This window comes from Phyllostomus hastatus, unplaced genomic scaffold, assembly GCF_019186645.2.
Source record: "Phyllostomus hastatus isolate PE091 unplaced genomic scaffold, TTU_PhHast_1.1 phas_contig_40, whole genome shotgun sequence".
NCBI classification, from domain to species: domain Eukaryota; kingdom Metazoa; phylum Chordata; class Mammalia; order Chiroptera; family Phyllostomidae; genus Phyllostomus; species Phyllostomus hastatus.
Window position 1 is genome coordinate 98188571 of NW_025333872.1, and position 27853 is coordinate 98216423.

Consider the following 27853-nt stretch of genomic DNA (forward strand, 5'->3'; position numbering starts at 1 on the left):
GCACGGTGTTACTGGCGTCACCCGGGCACATCTGAATGGAACGGGCACATCTGGATAGAACGCTCCCCGCCCCCGCCAGGGCTGTCCTGGGCCTTCCTCCTCCAGGGAGCAGGTTCCTGCCCACCAATAGCTTCTCTCTTAGGGCGTCTCTAGTGCGGCTAAAAGACAATACTCGCTGCTCTCAGGCTCTCAGAAGGTGCTGCTTGCTTGTAGATTTCTCTTTTTTTAAGATTTTATTTATTTACTTTTAGAGAGGGAAGGGAGGGAGATAGAGAGAGAGAGAGAGAAACATCAATGTGCAGTTGCTGGGGGTTATGGCCTGCAACCCAGGCATGTACCCTGGCTGGGAATTGAACCTACGACACTTTGGTTCGCAGCCCGCGCTCAATCCACTGAGCTACGCCAGCCAGGGCTGTAGATTTCTTTCGCATTACCCATTATGCATTTATTGGCTCCCTGTCTTTGACTAACCACGTCCCCTTCTTTCATCTGACATTTATTTTACACAAGGGCTATCCCTCGTCCGCAGTGGGACCAGCAGACGCAGAAAGCGGACTGACTCACAGACCCGGCAGCGTGGGAGAACCGGCCAGTGTTCCCCGTGGGTCCAGTCCCCATCATGGAGTGGGCTGGGATAAGCACAGACTTGGAGGACTGACTGTCTCAGACCCCGGGGAGGACAGAGGAAGAAACCCTTGGAGACCCGCCCCCAGGGGGAGGAAGGATTATTCATTAAAACCCACGGGCATCAGTCTCCCGGTATCCTCGTCCTGTAGCCATACAATCTAGCGGTGATCATACAACCTAGGACCACATCCTGATTCGAAGAAACATCCCTCCAGTTCCCTTGGGCGTCCTGCCCCCACCCCCCCGCTCCGTGGCCGCGGCAGCGCGGCTCCCACCGCGCTCCTCCGCCTCTGCCGCAGCGGCGAGGACGCGCGGGAGGCGCTGCACGCTCGGCTGCCTCTCCATCAGCCTGCGCCCCCCTCGCAGCCCGCTTAGATTGCGCCCCGTGTCTGGGGCTGTCAGCCTCCAGCTCCACCGATGTGTAGGATGGTGCAACGTGTTAATTAAACCGAGAAGCACGGTGCCAGAAACAATTTCATCTCAAAATATATTACAAATTTAAAAACAAAACTTCCCCAGTCACGGGAGCAGGGTGAACATGAAGAGCCATCAGCCACGTTGATGCGCTGTGTGTGACGCTTACCTCTGGGCCTTCCCCCCAAGGACAGGTGGAGGAAGCCAGGATGTCAGGCCGGGCTAAGGGGGCGTCTGCAAATGACTCGGCCGGTGCTGTTCAAAACTGTCAAGACCATCAAAACCACCGGAGTCTGAGACGCAATCAGGCCAAGAGAAGCTTAAAGAGACAGAGGAGCTAAACGGGGCTGAAGAGCCCGCCCCACACAGAATGCATGTCCATCCCAGGACCCAGAAGTAAGTCCTTTTCGGACAGAATTCGTTCAGGCGAGGGTACAGTGGGGCAGGGCGGGCCCTAAGCTACCAGACTGATGTTCTTGTAACACAAGGAGGGCACAGAGACAGGCATGTGCGTGAAGGGAACACCAGGGCGGAGAGACCGGGGAGGCAACCAGAGGAGGAGGCAGAGGCTGCGGTGATGCATCTCCCAGCCAAGGGGAGCCCAGAGCCTCCTGCAGCACCGGGACCTGGGAAGGGGGAAGGGGAGGGTCTTCCTGAGAGCCCGCCCAGGGAGCCCGGCCCTGCCCACACCTACATTCAGGGTACCTGGCCTCCAGGATGGGGAGCAAATACATGTTTGTTGTAGTAATACACTCGATTTGTGGTGCTGAGTTATGGCATCTCTAAGAAATTAATACAGGACTAATCAAATTGCTAAATAAAATGTTGTGTCCTGTATAAAAACCCTTAAAAAAAGAAGAGTAAGTAAAAAGTAAGAAAATATGAATAAATTATGAATTTGATCAATATTAGCCCAAGATTTATAATGAACATACCACATTAATGTAAAATGTTAATAATGAGAAAAACAGGGTATGGGGCATATGGGGACTCTGTTCTATCTTCATAGTTTTTCTACCAATCCAAAACTGTTATAAAAATGATTTAAAGTAAAACTTGAAAATGTCTACCACTTTTTCTTGAGCTTTAAAGGAATAATTTTGATATTTAAAACTTGATCCAAAGTATCTCAAAGCATTAAACGTTTCAAACTTTTATTAATGTTGGAGCAAATTTTTCTCAAATAAAACACTAAAACCAAGCGCTACAATTTTTCAATATAACATTATCAAAGTTAAGGAGGAGGCATTCAAAATTGCAAAGGTAGTGTAAAATTCAACGATTAATTACTATCCTAAATCATTATGAGCACACTAACAGACAAAAAAAATACATTTGTTCCTGATTAAAAACAATTACTTCCACAAATAGGAATTGTAGGGTATCTCCTAAAAGCAGTATAAAATGTAACAATAGCATGCCCAACGCATTTCTTGCAAATGAAACAGCGGAAGCATGTTAATGGGACAGATGTGGCCCGGTTTCTATGGTCGTTTGCTATAATTCTACTGAGTGTAACCAGTGCAGAACTCAGCAAATAGAGAAATAAAAATAAAATATACTGCTCATAATTATTTTTTAAAGATTTTATTTATTTATTTTTAGAGAGGGAAGGGAGGGAGAAAGAGAGAGAGAGAGAGAAACATCAATGTGCGGTTGCTGGGGGCCATGACCTGCAACCCAGGCATGTGCCCTGACTGGGAATCGAACCTGCGATGCCTGGTTCGCAGCCCGCACTCAATCCACTGAGTTATGCCAGACAGGGCAATTATTTTAAAATAATATAAAACGTCCAAGAGATGTAACATGGAACCCATGGTATCTGAGAGGAAGTCAGGAGCTGGCAATAGACACATGGCAGCACAGCCCGCAGAAGAGAGAACACTGCTACCGAAGGTGAAAGCAGAGACGTAAGTCTACACTCAGGGTTGGAGAATGTAGCTCATCTCTCTCAGGAACTGATGAAATCATCAAAGAGAAACATGATTTGAATAACGTGATCATACAACTTACAAGTGTGAATCAACCACTATGAAACATACTCATAACCATGAGACATTAACCAAAACAGACGATGTTCTGGGCCACAAAAAAAAAGGTTTAAAAATTGAAATACAAAGATGGTTCCTCCAACTACATTGAATCAAATTAGAACATAATATCAAAAAAATAACCAAAAATGTATGAGTGTTTGGGAAATAAGCAACACATTTCCAAATGGTCCATATGTCACCAAAGAAATTCCAATGAAATTTTTGAAAAAGCTTAAGGTGAATAATTATCAAAATATAAAACTAAAAGTTAATGAGATGAACTTAAAGTGGTATTTAGAGGTAAATCCATACCTTTAGATAAATGTATGCGAAAATGGTTAAAAGTAATGACCGAAATTTCCAGTTCAACAAACTAGAAAGGAAAATGGCAACTTAAACCCAAGATAACTAGAGAACAGGAAGTAATAAAAATAACACCAAGTATCAATGAAAGAGGAAGTAAATGCACACTATAGAAAATCAACAAGGTTTCAAGTTGTTTCTTTGAAAGTATTGATAAAATTGATACAAGCCAGGCAGGCCGTGAAAGACAAATACCATATGATCTCACCTTTAACAGGAACCTAAACAACAAAACAAGCAAGCAAAATATAACCAAAGACACTGAACTAGAGAACAGGCTGACAGTGACCGGAGGGGAGAGGGGAGGGAATTTCAGGGGGAAAGGGGAAGGGTTCACAGGAACAAGTATAAAGGACACATGGACAAAAGCTAGGGGGAGGGTGGTAATGGGAGGGAGGTGGGGAGGGCTGGGGGTGGGCTAGCATGGGAGTAAAAGACAGAAAACTGTACTTGAACAACAATTAAAATAAAATTTGAAAAAAGAAAATTCAATTTAATTATTCTAAAGAAAATGATACCTAAGGACCAATTTTAAAAAGGAGAGAGAAAACATATTACCAATATCAGGAGCGTAAGGAGACATCAGGATGGACACATAACTCCTGAAACAATATGAGAAGACGTCACAGTCAAAATGTTCAGTGAAATAAGTCAGAGGAGACACCCTACATTCCTCCGGTCCCATTTAGGTGTCCAATCATCCGAACAGGCAGAACCAGCCTTGGGTGTAGACTCGGAACACCGGCCGCCTCTGCAGGGCCCACGGCGGGGTGCTGCGCGAGGGGCGCTCTGGGCGCTGGAAACGCCCCACCCCTCCCTCCTTGCGGGTGCAAACGCGAGGGAGTGGCCTGTGAGCTGCACCCGTGGGAATCTCCGCGTTCACACGGTACGACTATGCCTCAGTCCTGAAAGTGAAACGTAAAGGATACTCTCTGTCTCTTTTTCTCTCTAGCACATATGATTGATTTTCAAAATCCTTCTTCATTCTTTTATTCACTTGTACCCCTTCACACCAAAATGGTAATTTAGAAAAGTTGTTGGGAAAGGTATCATTCAAAATGGGCACGGGAGAGTCAGTGGAATGAACCCGATCAAACATCGTGACACCCAGATGGAGAAGGCTGCGCCAGCCCAGCCGGAGGTGCTGGAACAAGTGGCCAACTTAGGCGGGAGCACAGATGTGTCCGGTGACTGATCAATGACGTTAGACTTTAAATGCATGGATTAGAACCCCAAAAAATTAATGATTGAATGCAGTTCTGATAGAATTTAAATAGATGGATCATAAGTCTTTATATTTTAAACTTGAATGAGATCTAAAAAGAGGAATTAATTTAATATATTATGGTAAATCTGTTAAAAACCCTATCTCCCTCTTTGGCCAGCCATCGAAGGCTGTTCCAGAACTGGCAGGAGTCACGCTGCGTGCAACGGAACGCCGAACGCACGGCCGCGTTGCGCCCTCTGCTCTCCCGCCCCTCAGGGCTCCCGGAGGGCACTGCGCCTGAACCGAGGCTCCAGGTTTAAAAAGGACATTGTCACCCAGAGTGTGTCCAGGCGAGGCCGGCCAGATGGAAAAAATTCTAGATGCTGCATCATGCAAGAGATGTTTGACTTGGGGTAGATCAAGAGCAATTGCTCAGTGTTATCCTTTAAGAAAATAGGCAGCTCCGCATTGGTGGATGCTGGCGTTAGGAATGTTCTGGAAGGAGGCAGTCCTCGGGGCATGGGGACCTTGTGCACTGTGTTCCTCGCTGTTCACGGCTCGTAGGACATTTGGGCGCATCTTACACGCACACACACACACACACACACACACACAGAATCTTTGAATGAATGAATGAACGAGAGATACATACACTATGTGAACATCATAACTGTGATGCGAGGCCACGGAACGAGAACACACCTGGACCCTCCAAAGGGGATCTAAGCACAGGGATATAAGTAGGGTGCGTTTTGTGCAAGATTTCACGGGATGCTGTGTAAATTGTTCCCCATCTTTGTTTAATTATGGTTTTTATGGCTCACATAAGTTGATAAAATAACTCATCTGAGAAGAATAGCTTCTCTCTAAAACTCCTAGCTGGTCCGACGCAGTTTCTCCATCGCCTGAGAGAAAAAGCAAGGCCATTCAACTCGGGTCTGCCCTGGGCAGGGCTCCGCGACAGGGTCCTGCTCAGACTGAGGGGTGAGCTTTGCACAAAGGGACAGGAAGACGAGATGAAATCAGAAAAGAACCATGTTTCTCTGCACCTGCCTGAGGACACTCCCTCCCACTCGTGAAATATGCATCAGCTGTTAATGAAAATGCAGAGCCCTCGTGAAGGGAAAGCAGGAGTCAGGCGTGCGGGGAGCTGCCAGCGCCGGGCCCATGAGCCCTGGAATATTAACCTCCATGCAAGTTTAAACGGTGCCTGGCGCACGGAGGTTATGGAAAGCGCCCCCGGCGCGAGCACCGGGGCGGCTGACAGTTCCTGCATTCCAGATTCTTCTCAAGTAGGTTAATATCCAAGAGACGGAGCAGTTCAGTCTTGCAAAAAAATACGACATGCCGTAGAACATTTAGGGTGCCCAAATTTAGAAATATGTGTTATGGGTGACAAGAATATCAATAAATCTGCCTGAAGAAGTTTGAGAAATCAAATTAGATGAAAATAAAGAAAAAGAAAGAGAGATACCTGTGCATATTCTAACTTTGCTATATTGTACTCATCGAATGCCCTGTATTTGCTTAAAAGGCCACGTTAAATCTACCTCCACAGGAGACATTTCACAGAGGTCCCTATTCGTAGAACACTAAAAATGTTGCTGTGGAGGGCAGAGAGGAGGAAACTTCTCACTGAAAGTACACTGAAAGTTATAATCTTGACTTGATGAGAAAAAGTTCCAATTGCCCCTTTAAGACTTGAAAATATGAAATTTTATTCATAGAAAACCCTCCTGTTCTCAGTTCTCTTACATTAAACTTTAAACTTTATTAACTTCTGATGAAGTCATATTCAAATATTCAGGTATAAGATTATGCATGCACATGAGTTACACAGAGGTAACTGTACGGCTTGGAAACCCAAGTCAGTTTTACTGAGTCAGAATAAATCAGAATATCACTAGAGTATTACCTGCTGTCTTCCTCACACACACACATGTTGCTTGTGTGTGTGTGTGTATATATTTATACACACATGTATCATATGCACATATATGTAAGATGTATTTCTGAGGGTACACATTCACATACTCATATATCACACAGGCACATTGATACAACAGGCCTGGACAAACTGAAGCTCTGGGTTTAACAATAAACTTTCCGTTGAGAGCAGCAGCATAAGCTCAGGTTACCCAGCCTTGGTGCCCTCTCTCTCTCTTTACAAATGTTTGATCCTTCCCCGTTGTGTGAAGCCTCTACACAGCGTTAAAACTACAAACCCTGGTGAACTGCAGAAGCAAGCGAGGGAGCCCCTACGAGGAGAGGGGAGAGAAAAATGGCGCAGAAGAAACACATCACAAAATCAGAGCCCCCAGATACTGCCTGTTTTAGGAAAACTATAGACACACATATCCAAAAAGCTCAGCAACGAATCAAGCAGAGTAAACACAAATAAAAACACACTGAGTAATATTATAACCGAACTGCTGAAAACCAGTGACAGAAGAACTGGAGAGAAGGCAGAGAGAAAGCACATTGCTACAGAGGAACAAAGGTAGGGAATACAGAATTCTCTCCAGAAGCGTTGCAAACCAGAGGCAATGAAGTACAATCCTAAAAGTTCTGAAAATAACCGCACACTTAGGTTTCTGTGCACAGGAAAACACATTTCCAAAAGGAAAACCAAACCAAGGCTTTTTCCTACAAACAAAAGCCGAGGGAATTGGCTCCTCGCATGCCAGCCTGACATGAGATACTGACGAAGTTCGTTAGGCAGAGAGGAAATTACACCAGATACGAATCTACACCCACACAAAGGAACGAGTAATGCTGGAAGGGAAACCATGTGGGTAAACACAGAGTGTATCTTTCCCAATTTCATTGTATTAAAACACCGTTAATAATTTTAATAAAAATCACATTAAATCATAATATTAATAATAAATACAGCTATAGATAGTAATAACAATAGCCGCAAAGCTGGGATAGAAAATGGAAGTATATACTACAACAGTTATTGATTATGCATGAAGAGATGCGATATTATTTAAAGGTAAAGCATGATTGCTTACAGGTGCATATTATAAGACTCAGAGTATGCGCTATAATCATAAAACAAAACAAAATATACACCTAATATATACAATGGTAGAAATAAAAGTGGACTACTGAATATATTTAATCCAAAAAATAGGACAAGAAGATGGAAGAAAAGAGAACAAAAGAAGCTAATTAAAAAAAATACTGAGACTTCTGTCCAAGGTGGAGGTGTAGGTAGATACACTGTGCCTCCTCACACAACCAAAGGAAGGAAAACAACAAATTTAAAAGCAAAAGGACAACCATAACTGACAGAAAATCAAATTGTATGGAAGTCTGGCAACCAAGGAGTTAAAGAAGAAATATTCATCCAGACCAGTAGGAGGGGTGGAGACGGGGTGAAGAGGACTCATAGCAAGGCAACAGCTGGTGCAGATAAACTGGGAGGAACAACTGAGGAGCGAGACAGACCTGAAACCCAGGGTTCCAGTGTGGAGAAATAAAGCCTCAAAACCTCTGAATGAAAAAACTTGTGGGGGTTGTGGCAGCAGGACAAACTCCCAGCCTCAAGATGAGTTCGTTGGAGATACCCACAAGGTCCTAGAACATACACAATCCCACCCACCCGGGAATCAGTACCAGAAGGGCCCCATTTGCTTGTGGGTAGTGGTGGAAGTGACTGAAAGCCAGCTGAGAGTGAGCAAGTGACACTGTTCCCTCTTGGACCCCTCCCCCACATTCAGTGCCACAGCACAGTGACCTGGGTCACCCTGCCCTGGCAAACACCTAAGGCTCTGCTCCTTACCTATGTAACAGGTGCACTGAGACAAAAAAAAAGAAGAAGAAAATGGCCCAAACGAAAGAACAGATCAAAGCTCCAGAAGGAAATCCAACTAAGTGATGAAGAGAGAGCCAACCCATCAGATGCAGAGTTCAAAACACTGGTAATCAGGATGCTCACAGAACTGGTTGAGTATGGCCGCAAAACAGAGAAAAAAGTGAAGGCTATGAAACACATCATAGTGAAATAAAGGAAAATGTACAGGGAACCAACAGTGATGGGAAGAAAACCAGGACTCAGATCAACAGTTTGGACCAGAAGGAAGAAATCAACATTCAACCAGAACAGAAATGAAGAAACAAGAGTTCAGAAAATTGAGAAGAGGCTTAGGAACCTGCAGGATAACTATAAATATTTCAACATCCAAATCATAGGGGTGCCAGAAGGAGAAGAGGAAGAACAAGAAATTGAAAACTTACTTGAAAATATAATGAAGGAAGACTTCCCTAACCTGGCAAAGGAAATAGACTTCCAGGAAGTCCAGGAAACTCAGAGAGTCCCAAAGAAGTTGAACCCAAGAAGAAACACACCAAGGCACATCATAATTACATTAGCCAAGATTAAAGATAAGGAGAGAATCCTAAAAGCAGCAAGAGATAAGGAGACAGTTACCTACAGAGGAGTTCCCGTAAAACCATCAGCTGATTTCTCAAAAGAAACCTTGCAGGCAAGAAGGGCTGCAAAGAAGTATTTGAAGTCATGAAAGGCAAGGACCCACATCCAAGATAACTCTCTCCAGCAAAGCTATCATTTAGAATGGAAGGGCAGATAAAGTGCTTCCCAGATAAGGTCATGTTAAAGGAGTTCATCATCACCAACTCCCTATTATATGAAATGTTAAAGGGACTTATCTAAGAAAAAGAAGATCAAAACTATGAACAGTAAAATGACAACAAACTCACAACTATCAACAACTGAACCTAAAAACAAAAACAAAAACAAACTAAGCAAACAACTGGAACAGGAACAGAGTCACAGAAATGGAGATCACCTGGAGGGTTATCAGCGGGGAGGTGGAGTGGGAGAGTGGGGGAAAAGGTACAGGGAATAAGAAGCATAAATGTAGGTACAAAATAGACAGGGGGAGGGTAAGAATAGTATGGGAAATGTAGAAGGCAAAGAACTTATGTGTACGACCCATGGACACCAACTAAGGGGGATGGGAATGCGGGTGGGAGGGGGGTGCAGGGCAGAGGGGAGTAAAGGGGGGAAAATGGGACAACTGTAATAGCATAATCCATAAAACATATTTAAAAAAATACAGCCAATATAATCCCAACAATATCAACAATATTATTAAATGTTAATAGTCTAAACAACACAGTTAAAACTGAAGGTTTTTAGACAAGATTAGAGAGCAAGAGTCAATTCTATGTTGTCTAAACTATTTGGAAACACTGACAAGTTAAAAATGAAAGAATGGAATCGGACCCACCTTTAGCACAGGTGCGTTCACTCGTCACAGGGCATGCGCAGACAGTGTGCTCCTTCCTGAGAACTCCAAGAACTCCATGTCAGCGTGTTTATGTGGTTTATACGCTCCCTCCCGCCCTGTTGATGTTGCTATATGTGTTATTGCCATAGACGCTTAGCATCTCACATTTTTTTACTTTCGTTGATTTAAACACATGATAGCCTTTAGAGATTTAAAATATATGTAAACATTAGAGTATCGATGTTCTTTATACTTAGTTTGTATTGCTTTCTGAAACTGGGTTTCTTTCCAACTCCGTTTGCATTCAGCCTATGAGATTTCTTTTAGTTCTTTGGTGTTGTGGGGGGAGTACCTGCTGAAGGTCACGGCTTTCGCATTTTTCTCTGTCTCAAGTATTTTTGCTGTAGTTTGAGTTTTGCAGGATGTTCCCCTGGATACAGGAATTTATGTTGACAATATTTTTTTTCTCTCAACACTTCAAAGACATTCTCTTTTCTTTGGGCCTCCCTTGTTTCTGACAGAAAGGAACAATGGTCATTTTTATTGTGGTCCTCTGTCTGTAACACAGCAGTGGACAAAGAAGGCTCCAGCCATTTGTAGGGAGAAGACACGCAGGTCGCGACAGTTACGGCAGCTTTGTTAGCTCACGAGCGCAGCACGGCGGCGCAGCGAGCCTGCGTGTGCCCAGCCCTGTGCGTTCTCACCCGCTGGCAGCTCCCACCGCACCCTCTTCGTCGGCGGTTCCCAACAGCTTGACTGTCGTTTGCCTGCTTCGGGTTTCTCCTCCTCTTCCTCCTTCCTCCTCTTCATCATCTTCACCCTGTGGTGGGAACCTGACCTCCTTGGGCTGGCGTGCGTTTTTGAGAAAATTCCCCATCGCTGTCACTTCAAGCATTTCATCCTCGTCCCCGTTGAGAGAACTCCAGCTCCACGCTGGCTGGACATTGGACGCTGACTCGCGTCACTCTGTCCTGTCTCCACTTTGGTCCCTGCTCAGGGCCGCGATCGTTTCTACATCTGCCGACGCAGCTGCTCTGCTGCGCCTGGTCTCCCGATGAGGCTGTGAAAACCATTCTCATTTCTGATACGGTTTTCATTATTAACATCCCCATTTCAATCTTTTTTTTTAGAGTTTGTTATCTCTACTGAAATTCCCAATGCACTCACTTCTGTAATCCACTTTATGAGATACTTTAACACATTAACCAAAATTGTTTTCGAGGTGTCTGATAATTCCAACCTGTGGGTCATGGTTGCGTCTGGATTTATTGACTGATTTATGCCTTGATGAAACAAAGCATATTTTCTTGCTTTCCTATGGGATATTTACTTTCTGATTAAATACCAGGTGCTATCTAATTTTGACCACTTGTCTCTGATCTCTTTCTCACCCATCCATGCTCTAAAGAGAACAGTGAAGACATTCATGTGCCCACCGCACTTGAGAGTGGTGAGTTTTTGCATTTTTGTCCTTCAGGGCAGCGGTCCCCAAACTTTTTTGCACTTTGGACCGGTTTTGTGGAAAACCTGGGGGGAGGGGAAAGAGGGGGTGAGGACACAGGAGGCAGAGCTCAGAGGAGCTTCACCCCCCACCACCCCTCCTGCTGTGGATGTCGTGGGGGGCAGAGACAGGAGGCAGAGCTTAGGCAAGCGGCCGGGGGTTGGGGACCCCCGCTTTCGGTCACATTGTGATTTCGGCAATGTGACAGGCCCGAGAAACCACGGTTTGGTAGATTATCTGGCCCATCCTCCTGGTTAGGGTGGCAGTGATGGCCCATGAGTGTCTGCATCCTGTGTGGAAGCAGACACCCCCCCATTCCGCTCTGAAGTGGGGCAGTGGCAATGCCCATGGTGGCGTGTGACGGTGGTGGGACTGGCCCTCTCGGGAGCATCGCGGTGCTGCGGGCTCCGGGAGGTCAGCTCCAGGACCGCAGCAGCAGCAGAGGGGGCGGCCCGCAGCCTCGGTGGCACACGCTCCCTCGGGGGCTCCATGTCACACCAGCCTCCCCCTTTGTCCCCGCAGCCTGCGGGGAGTCCGTGGCCCCGCAGCTCCTTCTCTGTAGGTAACACTACCGTGTCCCCGATGGGAAGCTCGTTGTCACAACATCTGGGCCAGGCAGCAGAGTCACTGCCTCAAAGATGTTGTCCCGGGACTGGCTACGTGACCCGATACAACTCGGAAGCGACAATGACTTCATCGCCGGCGTGAAAGATCTCGCTTGTCTACAACCCGCATGGGCACAGCTGCCACTTAGATTGTCACCGGCGGTCGTCTGGGAGGAAGGCCCGTGATGGCCTCGTGGTGGTGGAAATAATGACTAGAGCGCTGTGAGGAGAGAGTGTCTGTTTTTTCCAGATGGAAAGAGTTTGGAGATTGGGTGCCCAGCACTGTGAATGTACTTAACACCACTGAGCTGCGCACTTATAAAGGGTTGAAATGGTCCATTTTATATCGTGTGCATTTTGCCACAATGAAAAAAGAATCCATGAACGTGTTGGTTGCTACCCACTGCGCAGGAGTTTAACAGAAAGAGGATAACAATCTCAGGCTTTAACAATCTCAGATCTCGGGGCTGCCAGAGGGTCGGGGGAGTTTCTCCAAGAAGCCTAATTACTATCGCACCAGCAGGGCTGATGCAGCTTGAAATCAGGGCAGTCTTTGATACTGAGTGTTGCAGAATTATAATACTTGAATTTGCAAGCTATCCGGGGTTCTTACAGCTGTCTGAGGATTGCAGGGGGTGTGGCGCTGCCTGAATCGGGAACCTTGGCAGCCCCGGCATCGCCCTGTCGAGGGAAAGAGCTCTCTGATTTTAAAGAAAAAAGATAAGCTCCCGGAAAAAGGAGCCACGTGACAGCGTTTCTCTTCCAGAAACGAGATGGGACCGTTTCTCGTGATGGGCACCAGGGCAGCATGACAATCGCAGGGCTCTGCCTGTAGCTCCTTGTCAGAGGAAAGGGGGTCGTGGTATCGCTCCTGATGAAACGGAGGCTCGCCGCCGTGCTGAAACAGTACTTGATCCACGTAATCAGGAAAAGTCGAGAACCAAGGAGCCCAAATCTGGCTTGAGCACGGCAGAAAGAAGCAAAGCCCTTCTCACGCAAACCCGAAGTCCCTTGAATGAGGAGCGTGCTGGCTTCCCTTCGGATTTTGTAGGAAAAGTCTTGCTACACCACAAGTATAGCTCACAAACCTTCCTCCGTGCCTTCCCATTCCCCTCGGCGAAATAACCTTGCAAAGTCACAAGGGAAATAACTAACAGTTCGGGATATTATTAGACAGGGACGGCTCTAAGGTGATGCTGGGAGCGCATCCAAACTCCTGGGAATCCAGAATGTCACTCTGTGCAGCATGGGGGTTTAAAGAAGTCGTAAAATAATTGCATTTGGTCTAAATCCTCCTCACACAGAGCCCGGTCAGTACACAGGTGCCCTGTGGTCACATGAGCAACTCTTGAAGCAAAGATGAAGTAGACATACTCACCTGCTGGGAAAACTCCCACCTGGGTTTTTTTGGCCTAAGAAATAAAGTCTATTATGGTATAAAAAAAATTACAACTTTTGGAGTTAACTCCAACCAAAACAAGAAAGTGCAAGCAATGCCACACCCCTAAGGGGTGTGCAGGTACTCGTGCTACAGTGAAACACTTGAGAGACGAAGAGCCGTGCTTTCTATAACGGCCAACAGCGCCACGCGTCAGCCCACTCACTCATTCGCTCGTTCACTAATTCCTTCCATTCACTCGTCAGATCTTCGCAGCTGCCAACGCCATCCTGCAGCATCCCCGTGGATGTCGGGGGGGCAGGATTGCAACCGCGATGCCCCCGGCACCTCAGTGAGACAGGTGTGTGTCCACGGAGAGCCGGGAGGGGCCCCTGAAGACCCGAGTGGTTGCACGAGCACGAAGCTCATCCTCTGATGGCACCACCCCCAACCCCCTGCTCATCCCACCATCCCCCCAACTCCACTCCCAGACAGACGCTCAGGAGCGCCCCCTGTGGCCAGCTCAGGAAGGAAGAACGCGCTGGAGCTTGGCTCCCCAGCGCGTCCTCGGGGTCTGTTGAGTGGCTGCGGCGTGCCAGCCCCACGTGTGGCTGGGCCTGAGAGAAGGTTCTTGAAGGAAAGCCTCCAGGTGGAAAGGCATCCAGTGGCACACGGGGCACCTCGCTGCCTGGGCTGAAGGTGGCCAGAGAGGGGGTCCGTACTGATTCACAGCGGACGGCTAACCCTTTGGACAAGTGCACATGAGCCCGATGTAACGGGTGGAAAAACGGGTGACCGGGACATCTGGGTCAGAGACCAGGCGGTGGGGCCCCAGGACAGGCGTGAGATGTGGCGATCTTCAGGGGCTGCCCCCCAGGGGTGCCCAAAAGCAGACTCAGACACCAGGAAGACACGGCGGTGCTCTGCCATGCCCGCTGTCCCCACGCCCCCCCTGGCGTTGGCTGGGCTCGTGTAGGAGACGGCGGTGAGGGCAGGAGGGGCAGGTCGGCGGCGCCTCGGCGACGGGGACTTCCCTGCACCGAGGCCCGGCTGCTGGGAGACGGCCGACGGCCCGGCCTGCAGCGGGGAAGCCGGCTGAGCCCCGGGCGGCGCGTCCCAGCGAGTTCTCCCAATCAGAGCACACACGTCCCCGTGGCGTGGGAGTGGCTTCCCGGCCGCCGCTCTCTCAGCGCCACCGTCCTAGGATGGCAGGACCTGTCTTTCCCCACGGCAACCTTCCACAATACCCTCCAAAAGACCCCATCCTTTTTCAGCAAAAATGTTGCAGTGGGCTCCCACCCACAGAATTCACTGCTGGGTTTTGTCTTTTCTTTCACGTCCAGAAGTTGCTCGCCTTCTAGAAGCTCGGAATAGCCTGTTAAAGAGTGAGTCGGAGCACCAGCCAGGAGACACACTGTGCACGTTAGGAATGTTGTACTCAAATATCTGATATACTCTTTGAACAAGCAACCCCTCTATGGCGCCCCGTTAGTTTTCTGTCGTAGAGCAAATTGCGACAAACTTAGCAGCTCAAAACGGCGCTCCTTGGTTAGCTCACGGGTCCTGTGGGTCCGGAGTGTGGGCGTGGCCGAGCCGGACCCCCTGCCCAGCGACTCACCAGGCCGCAGTCCAGGCGTGGGCTGGGTCTGGGGTCTCTCATCTGCCACGCAGGGCCCTTGCTCTTCCCAGATCCTGTGGTCCACTGGCAGGGTTTATTTCCCTGCGCCCGGAGAACTCAGGCTGCCTTGCTTCCGAGAGCCCCGCGGGAGAGGGCGACTCGGCCTTCCAGAGCTTCTTTAAAAGACGCACCTGACGAGGTCAGGCCTACCTATGGGCGTTTGATCACAAAGTCTTTTGTTTAGGGACTTTAATTCTATAAGCAGAAGTCCCTTCGCCTTTGCACAGAATAGAACCTCATCCTGGGCGCTGAGTCTCACAGGGTCACAGGCTCCACCCACACTCAGCGGGAGGCCCTCCTGCAGGTGGGCACCACCTGCGAGTCCCTGAGCTGCTTGGAACACAGTCCGGCTAGTTTGAGGATGCTAGCCCCCCCCGCCCCGAGAGGTGGGCAGCACCGCAGGAGCGCGTGCCCAGTAGGTTTCTGCGCAGTGACAGAGTGTGGCTCCGGCAGAGCTCGGCGGGGACCGGTCCTCCAGGTCCCGCGGAGTGATCTCCCGGCATGTGAACCACTGTCTCTGGCTCTTTGCCCTCCAGATGTTCCAGCCCTTTCGTCCTTGATTTTCTTGATTTTCTGTGTTAAATCTTCTCCTGTATAATGCACCTAGTGTGGCTTCTGAGTTCTGCCTGAACTTTGAAAAATCGTGATTTGTTTATAATGTAGGCTTAACAAGTTTTAGCTTCCTCCTGCCCAAGAAATTGAGATTTGTTACCTTTTCTAGGAAGTAAATGTCTGCATTTAGCACGCACATACCGCCTTGTAGCGTGTGATAACCCATAGTGCAGAAATCTACTGGATTCTCCCGAACACCAATGCAGTACAAGCATCAGACTTACTCTGCCCACCTCTCAGCACAGACCTGTGTGCAAGGCTGGGAGCTGTCAGCTGGTAGCGGACTGTGAAATCGTGGAAACTGGAACCTAAGAGCATACTCAAACCCTTGAAAACTAGGTCAACTAGCAACTTCCTTACTTTGCACGTCCAGAGATAGAACTGGTGGTAGATATTCGTGCACACACGCGCACATGCCCTGTTGTATCTGTATGCTCTTGTTCATTAAGTGACCCGGGTGCCCTCACACCAGGGGCACACAGGGTTTTTTTCCGGTATAGCGTGGACCCCCAACCGCCTTGGCTGGGACGCCCCGCAGCAAGATCGGGAGCAGCGGCAGGAGGAGCCCCCACGGCAGGGCCGGCTGTGGGGAGGCTGAGCACTCCCCTGTGTGGGCCGTGCGGCATGGAGGCCGTCATTTACGCTCCAAAGAAAAGTCTTGACGGATAGTCTTCTGCTGCATCTGAAACCACGTGTCTAGAGATTCAGATTAGTGGATTTCATGCCCCCGGTTATGAGGCCTTGAATATATCTTCATCTAAATAAAACACATTTTTCCTAAGAACGTATTAGCTTGGGAGTTGGTGCGTTGTATCGCTTTGTGAGTAAACAGGGGAGGAACTGGAACTGCGACCAAGTTAAACCAGCAGACGGCTGCCTTCGGTGGCTTTGATCGCCTTGCGCTCCGGGCCATACTGTCACTGCAGACGGAGGCGGCTCCGGCCACATCTCATCACAAGGCGCACGCTTCTGTGATTTTCTCACAAGAAAAGAAAGCGACCCAAAGCCAAAATGTCTTTCCCTTTTCTCTTCTCGGCCAAAAATGGCATGTCGTCCCTAAGAAAGCCTGGCAGTTTCAGGTCATCTCAGAAGCAATCAACTCAAAAACAAGAAGAATGAGTTGGGCGGAGGGGCGTGGGGGGACGGGGCAAACGGGCCCAGGTGGGTGCTGGTAAGCCGCCGGAGACACAAGATGACCAGAGGTCCTGCCGCGACGGCCAGGGCCCTCTGCACCCCCACCCGGGGCTCTTCTTCCTCTGCCCTAAAAACCCCGTCCCCGGCTGCTCCCGGGTTCCCTCACACACACACACACACACACACACACACACACGCATGTGTCAGAGCCAGGGCAGCATTCCCTGTCACACGCCGCTGCCCTCCCGGGGCGAGCGCTTCCTCGCCCGTGACCCCGAGCCGGCGGCAGGCACAGCAGTCACACCCTTGTCTTCGGGGGCAGGCCACGGCTCCCATCGACTGGATCACCGCTTTGTGAGGCGAATCCACTCTTGCAACATCTTCTCAAGGGATACCTATTTCGAATGAAACGACGGTATTTCCCTGGAGAGGTTCAAATTTCTGATAATAATAAAAAAGCCCAAATTCCCCCTTGTGTAATCAGGAGTTCCTCATTATTGAAAATGACCGGTACCAGCCCAGAGCCCCTGCGCGGCCGCTCCAAGGGTCGGTCAGGGCACACAGGGCACGCGGACAGCGCGAGAGGGCCGCAGACCGCACTCTCACCCCGCCAGCTCGTGTCCCGAGCCCCCCAGACCAGCAGGCGTGTGCACACTCACCCCTCTAAAGGCTGGAGTCCGCCCGCGGGACGCCGCAGCCTGCTGGCAGGGGGGCCGTGCCAAAAGGGCAAGTGCTCTTCCGGGCGCGGGGGCGTTTAGAGCACCAGAGCTCCCTCAGTTAAAGACCCAGGGCCCTCGTCCTGCCTGGCCTCCCTCCAGCCCGGCCTCCTGGGCTGCCTCATCTCCAGTTGGTCGGGCTTGGTACGTTTCCCGAAATCGAGGGCCAGGTGTCCAGCCAGCTCTGCCAAGCCAAAAGGCATTTTCGTTTTGGATGGAGATTAGCAATTCCAATGTGATTTTAAATCCTGCGGAATCATGTATAAACACAGCCTGATTTACAGCGAAGCTGGGTGATTCTGACGACAGTTCTCCGCTTCTTGTAAAAATCCAATAAATGTTGATTGATTTTTAAAAATATATATCATTAATTCTCCTACTAATGATGGCTGGATGATCAATTTTAGGTCTAACTGGAGAGCACGCCGCTTTTACGAGGCTGAGTAAAATATTACCAAGGTGATCCGAGCAAAAGAGTCAATTACCATAAGTCACAATTTCTCAAGCCCCGAATTACATCAAGGTAGACACACTCATTCTGCAGAACCGGTGTCAGTGAGCCTCTGGGTGCCGGTTTAGTAATCACATGCACGGATTGATCTTCTCGCATTACCTTCTCAACTCCACGAAGGGGAAGCTCAGGGCTTTTGAAATTGCTTAGCCTTTGTAATCTTTAATTCAAAAGCAGAAGCTCGGTCTCCACTATCTCGAGGAATTGGTGAATCTAAATGAGCTCAAGTACCAAACCAGTGTATTGACCTTTCTTGTTCCAAGACTTCAAATCAATAAACTCTCTGAATCTAATAGTTTCAGTAATAGAACTGTTCAGTCGCTCGCTCACAGAAATAAGGATGCATGTAGTTATGGTCCAGAGCAGCTCAAAGATAATCAGATCAACACCATTCATCTTCCTGAGGATTGCCTGGAAAAGACAAGAGAAATAAACAGAAGGTTGAAGACAAGCTCCAAGCTGAGGTAGTGAAACCTTCTGTGTGTGTGTAGGGTTCCGGTGCACACACGCAGAACACAGCACACAACGACTTTCCAACAATTTATCTTCCTTTCTACCCCGCCCCCACCCAGTACTGACTTTGGTGAAGGAAAGGCGGAATTAACTGAACACCTTTTCAATGCATGCATACATTTTATTTCCCAGACGAAAACCATCACCCTGATAAATCCAGGAGGAGCACACGTTGGGAAGTCTTTCTGGACGTCACCCCCAAAGCTGCGCAGCACCCGACCCAGTCACCGTTTCAACACAAGAGGTGAGGAAAAAAGAAGGAAACAACCCTAAAACCAACACTCTCTTATTTTCTAATTTATAGAATTCCAAGATCTGCCTGAATTCTCTGAATGTATTTAGAAAACAAATAAGTCTAAGAGTTTTTAGTACATGAAATCATTTCAGTGAAATTCAAGGTAAAACATCGAAGAGCCTTTATTTACATCTGCCACTACCTCGCCATTAAGAATATTTAACAAGAGAATTTTTATAATCATTACCAACTAGTAACTCTTAGTCTAGAAAAAAATAATTTAAAAAATACAACCTATAGTTTATTTTTTAGACTAAATGTAAAATATTTAGGAGTAAAATAAGGGTTTAGAGACATTTTGTGATTCTTCTATTTGTTTAATGATAGATAGCTTTAAAACAATTAGATAAAATTGGCCACAGTTATAGAAGAAGTGAGAGGGATGAATTAGAATTATTTTGGTGTTATCAGGTACTTGCACCACCCGAGAAGTGGTAGAGCACTTTAACTCCCAAAGTGCTGTCCGAAAGCAGATCAGCACTCGTTGTAAATGTACACAACTGTGGAGCAACCTCTAAAAGTGTTACAAAACAGATATAACTGCTATGCTAAGAAAGGAGTAAAAAGGAATCACATAAAATACTCAATTAAAACCCCAAAATGCAAAAAAATAAAGTGGAAGATAAAAACAGGAACAAAGAAAAAGGGCAAAGAATAGAGAACAATAACAAACATAATAGATATTAATCCAACTCTATCAGTAATCACTTTAAACATCAAGACTCTAAGCTCACCAATTAAAATTACAGGGATTGTCAGAATGGATTAAAAAAAACAACCCAACTACGAGTTACAAGAAACCCACATTAAATGTAAAGAAAGATATAGATTTAAGTAAAGGGACAGAGAAATAGACCGTGCTGACCCTAATCAAAAGAAAGCAGAACTAGCTGAATTACTTTCACACAGATCAGACTCCAGAGCAAGAGAAGTCATCATGAATAAAAAGTGTCATTATATCATGATAAAGGGGTCAATTATCCAAGCATACATAGCAGTCTTTAACACGTATGTGTCTAACAACAGAACAAAAAAATATATGAAGTAAAAACTGAAACTCTGGGAGGGGAAAGAGGTGAACCCACTGCTATATTTGCGACTTGTACATGCCTGTCAGAAATGGGCAGGGCCGGCAGCCGGAAAATCTGCAAGGATGGAGCTGAACCCTATTAACTTCATCAGACAACTGCATACAGTTGGTATCTGTAGACTACTTCACCCAACAGGAGCAGAACACACGTCCTACTCAAGCTCATGACCAGCATTCACCGAGGCAGAACACATTCTGGTCCACAAATGCACCATGAAACATTTAAAAGACCAAAAATCATGCAATGTCTGCTCTCAGACTACACTGGAATCAATCTAAAAAGGATGGTGGTTGGGAAATTCCAAAATACTTGGAGATCAAATAACATACTTTTATATAACACATTGGGTCAAAGAAGAAATCTCAAGAGAGGTTAAAACACTTTCTTTAAATATATTTTACTGATTATGCTATTACAGTTGTCCCATTTTTTCTCCCCTTTATTCCCCTCTACCCTGTCACCCCCCACCACCATGATTCCCACACCTTAGTTCATGCCCATGGGTCATACTTAGAAGTTCTTTGGCTTCTCCACTTCCCATGCTATTCTTAACTTCCCCCTGCCTATTTTGTACCTGCCATTTATGCTACTTATTCCCTGTACCTTTTCCCCCATCCTCCCCCCATCCTTCCCCGCTGATAACCCTCCCTGTGATCTCTGTTTCTGTGAATCTGGTCCTGTTCTAGTTGTTTGCTTAGTTCATTTATGTTTTTGTTTTTGTAGATTTGGTTGTTGATAGTTGTGACTTTGTCTTTGTCATCATTTTACTAATTGTATTTTTTATCTTCTTTTTTTTAGGTAAGTCCCTTTAACATTTCATATAATAAGGGCTTGGTGATGATGAACTCCTGTAACTTGACCTTATCTGGGAAGCACTTTATCTGCCCTTCCATTTTACATGATAACTTTGCTGGATAGAGTAATATTGGATGGAGGTCCTTGCCTTTTGTGACTTTGGATACTTCTTTCCAGCCCCTTCTTGCTTGTAAGGTTTCTTTTGAGAAATCAGCTGACAGTCTGATGGGAAATCCTTTGTAGGTAGCTGTCTCCTTATCTCTTGCTGCTTTTAGGATTCTCTCCTTCTCTTTAATCTTGGCTACTGTAATTATGATGTGCCTTGGTGTGTGCTTCCTTGGGTCCAACTTCTTTGGACTCTCTGAGCTTCCTGGACTTCCTGGAAGTCTATTTCCTTTGCCAGATTGGGGAAGTTCTGCTTCATTATATTTTCAAATAAATTTTTCATTTCTTGCCCTTCTCCTCCTTCTGGCACCCCTATAATTCGGATGTTTAACATTTAAATTTTTCCTGGAGATTCCTATGCCTTTCCTCATTTTTTTGAATTCTGTTTCTTCATTCTGCTCTGGTTGAATGTTGATTTCTTCCTTCTGGTCCAAACTGTTGATTTGAGTCCGGGTTTCCTTCCCTTCACTGTTGGTTCCCTGTACATTTTCCTTTATTTCACTTTTCATATCCTTCACTTTTTACTCTATTTTTCGACCATAGTTAACCATTTCTGTGAGCATCCTGATCACCAGTGTTTTGAACTGTACATCTGATAGGTTGGCTATCTCTTTGTCACTTAGTTGTATTTTTTCTGGAGCTTTAATATATTCCTTCATTTGAGCCATTCTTTTGGTCTTAGTGCACATGTTATGTAGTAAGAGGTGGAGCTTTAGGTATTCGTCAGGGCGGGACTACCCATATCACTGCATTGTGGCGCTGTATGTGGGGGAGGGGTCCAAGGGGGTACAATGCAGCTTATTCAGCTCTTGGCTGACTTTCAGGTGACTTTTTGGGGACTCGCTGAGCTTCCTGGACTTCCTGAAAGTCTATTTCCTTTGCCAGATTAGGGAATTTCTCCTTCATTATATTTTTAAACAAATTTTCCAGTTCTTGCTCTTCTTCTTCTCCTTCTGGCACCCCTGTGATTTGGATGTTTAACATTTAAAATTGGCCTGTAGATTCCTAAGCCTCTCCTCATTTTTTTTGAATTCTTGTTTCTTCATTCTGTTCTGGTTGAATGTTGATTTCTTCCTTCTGCTCCAAACCGTTGATCTGAGTCCCAGTTTCCTTGTCTTCACTGTTGGTTCTTCTTCTGTCATGTTCCCCACTTCCCACAACCAAATCAGGCCCTTCTGGTGCTGATTCCTGGGTAGGAGGGTTTGTGTATGTTCTAGGACCCTGTGGGTCTCCCCAACGAACTCACCTGTGAGGCTGGGAGTTTCTCCCACCACTTCCATCCCCACAGGTGTTTTCAGTTAGTGCTTTTGAAGCTTTTTCTTCCCCCACACTGGAACCCTGGGTCACCCCGTCTGCCTCACTCCCCAGTTGTTCCTCCTGGTTTGTCTGCACTCCAGTGTGGGACCGCCTGCTCTGCCAGCCACCACCCACCCTGGTCCTCCAGTGCCACCCCACTACATCCTCTCTGCCTGGCTGCCCGGCTGCACCCCTCCTACGGGTCTATATGAATGTTTCTTCTTTAACTCCTTGGTTGTCAACTTCCATACAGTTCCATTTTCTGTCAGTTCTGGTTGCTTTTTGATTTTAAGTTGGTTGTTGTCCTTCTTTTGGTTATGCGAGGAGGCGCAGTGTGTCTGCCTACGCCTCCATCTTGGACAGAAGTCCTCCAAGCTCTGTAGATTAAAACACTTTTAACTAAATAATCATAAAACCACAATAGTTTAAAATGCGTGGATTGCAACAAAAGCTGTGCCTGCAAGGACATGTATACTATTGATTATACACATTAGAAAAGATGAAGATATAAAATAAAAAGTCTAGGTTCTACCCTAAGCAACTAGAGAAACTAAAGCAAATTAAATTCAAGATAAGCATAAAACAGAAAAATCAGAGCAGAAATTAATGTAATTAGCCCTGGCTGGTGTGGCTCAGTGGATTGAGCATGGGCTGTGAACCAAAGGGTCACTAGTTCGATTCCCAATCAGGGCACATGCCTGGGTTGCAGGCCAGGTCCCCAGTAGGGGGCATGTGAGAGCCAACCACACATTGATGTTTCTCTCCCTCTCTTTCTCCCTCCCTTCCCCTCTCTCTAAAAATAAATAAAATGCTTTTTTAAAAGAAATTAATGTAATTAAAAACAGAAAATCAACAGAGAAAAATGAACAAAACCCAAAATTCATTCTGTGAAAGCTCAATAAAATTGATGAGCCACTGGCCAGGATAGTTAAGGAAAAAAGAGAGAGAGAGAGAGCAGAAGAGAAGACACAAACTACTAATATCACAAATAAAGAAAAGGCATTAATGCAGATCATACAGACACAAAAGGCATACTAAAGGAATGCTATGAAAAACTGTGAGCCCACAAATGTGATGACCCAGATGAAATGGACCAATGGCTTGAAAGACAAAATCTGCCAGAATTCACACAACAAGAAATATACTATTGGAATAAACCTGTATCTGTTTAAAAAATGGAAGCTCCAGACCCTAGTGGTTTCACTGGTGAATAATACCAAACATTTAAGAAGAAATTGTACCAAATTTTCTGCAACCTCCTTCAGAATATAAAAGCAAAAGGAATACTTTCTAACTTACTCTACGAGGCCAGAACCACACTAACATGAAAACCAGACTAACTTTACTGAACACAAAATTATAGGCTGATGTCATTCATGAACATAGATGCAAAATCCTCAACAAAACATTAGCAAACCAAACCCAGCAATGTATGAAAAGAATTGCACTGCACTGTCAAATGGGATTCATTTGGTATGCAAATCTGGTTCAGCATTTGAAAATCAGTGTGACCCATATTACCAACGAGCTAAAGAAGAAAAATCACATGATTATATACACATATGCAGAGAAAGCACTGGACAGAATCCAACACCCGCTGACGATGATGGTGATGATGGCGATAATGATGATGATAGATTTTAGCAGACTGGGCGTGGAGGGGAGCTTCCTCCAACAGACACAGAACATCTGTCCAGGCGGCAGCCCCTCCCCTCCCCCCCTTGCTTCTGCCTGCGGCCTGGATCCGACGGTCTGTGACAGCCCGTGGGCTTCCGCCCGCCCTTTACTCCCAACCCCCAACGCAGTCGCATCCACCCCAAGTGAAATTCAAGTCCGTGCAGCAGACAAGGCCTGCAGGAGGCGCCCCCTTTGTACGGGAGGACGCCGCTTCCGTGACCCCACTCATTCCCCTGCCCCGGGCACCGGAGCCGCTGCTGGGGCGCTGACGCCTGCTCCAGGGCGGCCTCCGCGCAGCCTCCTTCCCCACCGCTCGGACTCGCACTCTGCGCATCTCAGCATCCAGCAGCCTGGAGACGGTAAAACCATGCGTCGTGATGGCCAGTCTCCACCACTAGGGGCAGGAGCCCCACCAGGACCGGGATGATGGACAAGAGGACTTCTCCCAGGGCACAGAACTAGGGTTTAAACAAGGAAACACCCCACCAGCGGCCACAGGTTCTTCACAAGGCCCACCCAGCATGGGTTCTGAAAGGCTGTGGGCCAGTGAGTGCCCACCATGTCCGGTTCTTTAACTCCTGTCTGCTCCAGAGACGGGGCTCCGGCTAGCCCGTCCGCGTCCGCACAGTCACAGTGCTGTGGGGGCCACCCACGACGGGTCTGTTGGGCCCGAGCTCCCTGGGTGCTGAGAACCCACGCTGGCGGAGTCCGGAGTCTGTGGACGGTGTCGAGGTCTGGACTTTGCAGGGCACGTGCTGACCGGGTGGGGCCCTGGGAATGCTCCGCTCCGAGGCAGGGCGCAGACGGGTCCCTGGCGCCACCTGGTGGCTGAGCGAGCACTGCGACCCACACACCGGCCTCCCCAAGGAGGGCTCTGACCTCCTTCTTGCTGTGGGAATGTGACGGGCCAGGTCAGGGCAGGGCAACAAATGAGACGCCTCCTCCACACGCTGCCTTTTGCCTTCTTTCCAGAGCGAAGCACTTGGGCTGGTGGGGCCGCACGACTTCAGGAGCCCCGGGCTCGCAGGGGTGTCCAACCCTGTGGCGTCTCTGGGCCACGTTGGAAGAAGAGAACTGTCCCGGGCCACACATGAAACATACTGCAACATGTAATCAGAAAAAATCTCAGGATGTTTTAAGTAAATTTACGGTTTTGTGTCGGGCTGCACTCACAGCCATCCTGGGATGCATGCGGCCCGCGGGCCACAGGTTGGAGACCCCCGCACTGCAGCCAGAGCAGCACCCTCAACCTCGGTCTTTTACGCCAGTGAGCAACAGACGCCCACGGTCAACTTGAAAAATCGGGGTTCGGTTTTGTAACGGCTCTTGTTACTGTAACAGATTTTCATGGGCGCTTTTCTGTTGGTCATCCCCAACTCCTTTTAAAATGTCTTACTCTCGCCCTGGCTGGCATAGCTCAGTGGATTGAGCACGGGCTGTGAACCAAAGTGTCGCAGGTTCGATTCCCAGTCAGGGCACATGCCTGGGTTGCAGGCCATGGCCCCCAGCAACCACACATTGATGTTTCTCTCTCTCTCTCTCTTTCTCCCTTCCTTCCCTCTCTAAAAATAAATAAATAAAATCTTTAAAAAAAAGTCTTACTCTTTTCCAGAGATGGAAAAGTAGGATAAAGACTAATAGCCCCCGAATACCACCCCTATGCGCGCGCACACACACACACACACACACATACACGCATGTGCACCCGCACAGGTGGCTTTGCCCGGAAAGGACTCTCGAGTGACCGCTAACAGAACAGTCCGCTCTGTGGGCTTTCTGGTCCAAGTTCACGTCCGTCTCTTCCAGCACAGGCAGGTGTTACACGATGTTCCTTGATTATGGATACTGACGGTGATCTTTTTTAAATGGCAATGGCTGGTACCCTATGAAATCATAGTGCAGAATTATTAGTATTGAACGGAGATTCCTGTACAGTGTTTTGTGAAGAGCTGAAAGAAAATCTGAAAACTCAGGAGTCGTCGACAGGAAGTCCGGCAGGCAGGGAAGCCGGAATGAGATGGCGGAGGTCTCCGCGTGCGGGAGTACAAGGTGTGGACCTGACGTTACGCACATGCGTGCCGACATGTTTAAATCCCCTCCAGTTAAATGCCACGGCTCAGAGAAACATCCCCGGACCACCAGCGGGCGGGGACCTCCGTCCCCTGACAGGCGTGTTGCTCTTCCTCCCCCGCCCCACCCCCGCACAGGACAAGCCGATGCCATGGCCCAGGGCGGGCGTTCAGTAAGGAGCTGCTGAGCGAGTGACGTGTGGGTGCTCGTGACAAGTCTGTGTCACCCCGTGCTTGTGGCTAAAAGCCTTGTTCCAAAGTGGCAAATAACCTCCTCGACCTTGAGGCCGGACATGCACTCCCAAACACTTGGCGAAGTGGCCCTCCAGTGGCCATGCATAAGCAGACGGGAACCAGCCTCCTCTTCGGCCAGACAGTACACTGGACATCAGGAGTGCGAGGGCATGTCTTCAAACCGCCCCCCCCCGAAAGCTCATTACTGAACGCACTAATTGATAAGGGTTTCGAGCTCTGCATGCCCATGCTCATTAGGCTCCCTTACAGCCTCCCAAGCCCTTTCATTTGCCAGCAGACATCGCCATTGCAAATTCTTATTTGGGGGGAGTGAAAAAAAGCACCTCCGTTTCTGTAATGCCATCGGAACATGAAATGAACACATTAACCTAAAAATTCTGCCTCGCCCTCCAAGCCCCTTTTCTGCACCAAGGTGCACAGGTACAAAGTGGCAAATTGCGTAAGGAACTGAATCCGAGGAGAAGCAATCTCAGACGACGCTGCGAGAAGTAGGAAAACAACCTAATGGGCCTTTCTCTCAGGAGTGTTTGCTTGAGGGTGTCAGGTCTGACTCTCTCCTCCCAGGGAAAATCTGTCCCCAGTGACTAGGGACAGAAATAAAGCCATCCCTGTTGTGTGTGTGTCAGACCGGAGGTGCGTCAGACACTGGGGTGTCTCTGTCGACGAGACTCGAGGGGACCTCTGCTGCCGGAAGCCCTGCCTGTCTGTGGAGAGTGCGAGTGCACCTTGACCTTGGCGGCAGTGAATCCGCCAGGGGGTCAAATCCATTATGAGTTCAATGCCAGTTTCGCTGCCGGGAGGCCCAGCTCATCGGCCACAGCCTGGTGGTACTGCCAGGCCCCAGCTCCGAGTGTCCTCTGCTTGGTCAGAGGCCACCGAGCTCCGGCAAAATGAGTCGTTGTGACCAGCCCCTGAGAGGCTGGTTCGTAAATGAGAATGCCGATATTATCGGCTGAAAATGTGGGCTATCGAGGGGGACGAGTGGGTATAGATAGAATCCTTTTCTGGAGTTCAGGTCTCCTCACACACAAAAAAATTTTTAGGCCACATCCTTTGTTTGATGTGGTTCACCTATTATTGTAGTCTCTTAGGTGATTTTCCCAGGGATGAAAGGCGCTGCAATTACCTGGCCTATTTCTGTGATAGGAAGCCGCTGTTAGCAAGATCAAAGGCAGCGGTAATTAAGCACAGGGTTTACTAATCCCCATGAAGTTACTAGGCCATCAGCTGAAATTGCAACCTGATCCAGTCTGTATATAAAAACAAGAAATAAAAATCAGTTTATAGTAGATAGTTCACAAAAAAATGCTGCAGTCAATATAAATGTTTGTTCTTCCCCATAAAAAATTATCCTTCTGTCTGACTCACGGATACATTTTTACAGTAATGATTTCTTTCTAAATAGGTTGCGTTGTCTTTCACGTAGGGTGAGTGCAGTTCTGCTAACCATGCCCCGTGTTTCAAGAAATTACTCACGAAAATGGCCCACATTTATTTTTGAGAGGCTGAGAGTCATTAGCTTCGGATGCCATGATCAATTAGGAGATGAACATCGCAGGCACGAGCTTCCTGATCCCAGCAACAAATGGATCTACCGCGGGACAAGAAACCTGGTTCTGCTCAGCTGTAAGCATGTGAGCATCGACTTTTCTTCGTG